Genomic DNA, 3,470 nt, shown 5'->3' with positions numbered 1-3,470 from the left:
ACGGAACGCTGTTACCTTCCCACCGAAGCAGTACCTATTTATCTACTTGCAATTTCTTGCTTTCGAACTGCTAGGTTGGCACGAGCTGGAACTAGAGACGGGAGCTCACTCCGTCATGCGGCACCCTGGGTCTCGAACTGCTGAACTACTGACCTTCCACGGCCTGCAGTTCAGCGTCTTAACCACTTGAGCCACCACAGCGCCTACCTAGAAGTTAGACAAACATAAAGAAACACCGTGATAGAACAAAACACACTTCTACTAATATGTACTTGTATCTTCATATATTAATTTACTTGCAATAAAGACTCTAGTATATCTTATACACACCACATATGGTGTGGGTAACAATGGGGCTAGGGGGGACGGTCCCTGGAAGATCTGCCAGGATACTGCGTGGCGCCGTATACCAAATGGTTGTACATCAACCACCGGACAACACCACCTTTATGAAAGACTGATACTATCTTGTGATTTTATTCGGTGACCACCTTGTTTCTTACTGAGCACCTTATTTGTGTTGATAATTACTGGTTTTACTGTTTTAAATGTTTTTATGCGTGGGCACTTGTTGCTCTTTGTAAGCCGCCCTGAGCCCGCTTGTGGGGAGGGCGGGCTATAAATGCTAAAATAAATAAATAAACAAACACAAAAACCTAAAGTACTTTGTATCTACTATTAGAAAAGCCCACAGCTATAAAGACCTATTCCAACGCATTTCACTAATTGTGATTCAACCAGAGTGGTCGAGGTTTTGTGGTGTTCTTGCCCCCAATTAGTGAAATGCTTCAATTTCCATACAAAGTTATTTATTGTGTTTTCATTAGTCTGGGTGGTATGTTGACATGCTAGACAGTTTTTACCACATTTAAAATGTCCTGGCGGCAACTTGGACTTGGACTGAGAATTACTTATATCAGAATGGACAACCATATCCTGAATATTGGAACTCCTTTTGTACCCTAATTGTGATTCAACCAGAGTGGTCTATGTTTTGTGGCGTTCTTGCCCCCAAATATTATGTGGGGTCCACCATGAGGAGTTTAAAGACTCGTATATTAGAGCACATGTCCTGGGTGAGACTTAGGTCCTGTTCATACGAGGGGTTTTGGTCCAGGAGCGAGACAGAACGGGGGCGGATCAAACGGGCACAATCCCACGGCAACATCTGGGAACCGTTGCCTGCCCGTCTCCGATCCGTCTCTCCCGGCCGAAAACCCGCACCAAAAAGAACCACCTAACCTGGTGGTTCTTCTGATTGAAGCGCCGCAAGCCGGGCCGTCGGATCACTGGCGCGTCTTTGCGCCGGCTCATCCCCGGCTCCTAGCTGAAAGCGCATGCTCCGACATGCGCAGTTCGGCAGGCTCCCCGCCTGAACTGTGTTTTCTCCCCGGCATCTGATCGTGCCGGGGAGAAAAGGCGCCGCGGCCCAGGGGATCGTGAGATCCCGCCGCGGCGTCTCAACTTTGGCGCGGCTTTTAAAAGCCGCGCTTTGAGTGACTTATCCCCTGCCGTGTGGCAGGGGCCTTAAAAATCAAGATGCTCCTATTGTGAGCCACTATTTGGATCAATAACATGACGTTAGTGATTTACAATGTTTAGCTATCTATAGAGTAGTTAGTGGCAAGACATATGATATTCATGATATGCATAGACTATTACTTCAGAAGGAAGCTTTCTTTATACATAAATTCAATACAGTTTTTCCACATGGTTTAAATGTATCCTTAGATCTCAGTTCATTTTTATAGAAGGTCTGTTTATGTAGTCTGGGTTTTGGTGCAATTTATTATCCATGATGGCTATTTTCTACTAATAGTATTTTCATTATTGGGATTCCTCTTGAGTTTTGTAATGTTATTTTGTAATGATTGGGCTTGTGGTATGTATGTAATGTTGACATTTTCCTTTAAATTTTGTGGTGTTATCTTGTAATGCCGTTAAGATTATAATGCTGTAAGTTTTCAGTCAGGTCTAGAATCCAAGCAATTCGCCTGGCCATAGTCATAGTTGTTAATTCTGCAAGATGTTGCAAGTACTATTTCTTTAATACTTTTGGGACCATTGGTACAGCTGTGCTTTATTAGAGTGGTCTTCCTGGTGTGTTCTCATGGAGAACCAGAGACGTCTTCTTTAGAATGGTTGACTTATACATAGTAAAATAGAGAGCTTTGGGTGAGTACAGCGAGCTAGTTTTTTTTCCTGGTTATTATGCTAAAGTATATTGTGTTAGGGAGCTGCGGTGGCTCAAGTGGTTAAGACGCTGAACTGCAGGCTGTGGAAGGTCGGTAGTTCAGCAGTTCGAGATCCAGGTGCCGCGTGACGGAGTGAGCTTCCGTCTCTAGTTCCAGCTCCTGCCAACCTAGCAGTTCGAAAGCAAGAAATTGCAAGTAGATGAATAGGCACCACTTCGGTGGGAAGGTAACAGCGTTCCGTGCACTTTGGTGTTTAGTCATGCCGGCCACATGACCACGGAAACATCTTCGGACAGCGCTGGCTCTTCGGCTTTGAAACGGAGATGAGCACTGCAACCCTAGAGTCGGATTCGACTGGCTTTCGAGCAAGGGAACTTTTACCTTTACCTTTATATTGTGTTATATTGCGTCATATTGTATATTGTTATTCAGTTCCAGGGAAAATATGTCCGCCTGAAGAACTTGTCGAAACACCCTAGAGTCAGATTCGACTGGCTTTCGAACAAGGGAACCTTTACCTTTACCTTTATATTGTGTTATATTGCATCATATTGTATATTGTTATTCAGTTCCAGGGAAAATATGTCTGCCTGAAGAACTTGTCGAAACACACAGTTTTTGCCTAGGAGGCGTGTTGCTTGCTTTGATGCATGCTGAAACACTTTGTGTGGAAAATACAACTGCCTGCTGCAATTCTCATGCCTGCTTTGATGCCTGCTGAATTACTCTTTGTGGATGCCTGCTGCATCTCTCGTCATTTATGACTGTTGCAAATTTCATCAGTCCTTTATCAGGACCAAGATAGTCCACAGCGTTGGAATAGGTCTTTGTCGCTGTGGACTTTTCTAATAGCCATGTTCCCTGTGTGTTTGTAGCCCACCTAGAAGTTGGCAATGTACATAGATGCCTACTTACATGTATATGTTACTACCAGAAGAACATCCTTCAGGGCCCATCAAACTTATTTTCAAATATGCAGTATGTGGAGCAAAGACTTATTCTGATCTTGTTTGGTGAGCCAGTTTGGTGTAGTGGTTCAGAGAAGTGGGTTTGATCCCCCACTCCTCCACATGCAGCTGCTGGTGTGACCTTGGGTCAGTCACAAGTTCTTTTAGAGCTGTTCTCTCACAAGCAGTTCTTGAAAGAACTCTCTCAGCCCCACCTAGCTCACAGGGTGTCTGCTGTGGGGAGGGGAAGGGAAAGAAGATTGTAAGCTGCTCTGAGGCTCCTTCAGGTCAAGAAGGGTAGGATCTAAATCCAATCTCTTCTTCTTGA

This window comes from Gekko japonicus, unplaced genomic scaffold (genome assembly GCF_001447785.1).
Source record: "Gekko japonicus isolate JY-2015 unplaced genomic scaffold, Gekko_japonicus_V1.1 scaffold1725, whole genome shotgun sequence".
NCBI lineage: Eukaryota > Metazoa > Chordata > Lepidosauria > Squamata > Gekkonidae > Gekko > Gekko japonicus.
This window is presented reverse-complemented; position numbering follows the sequence as displayed.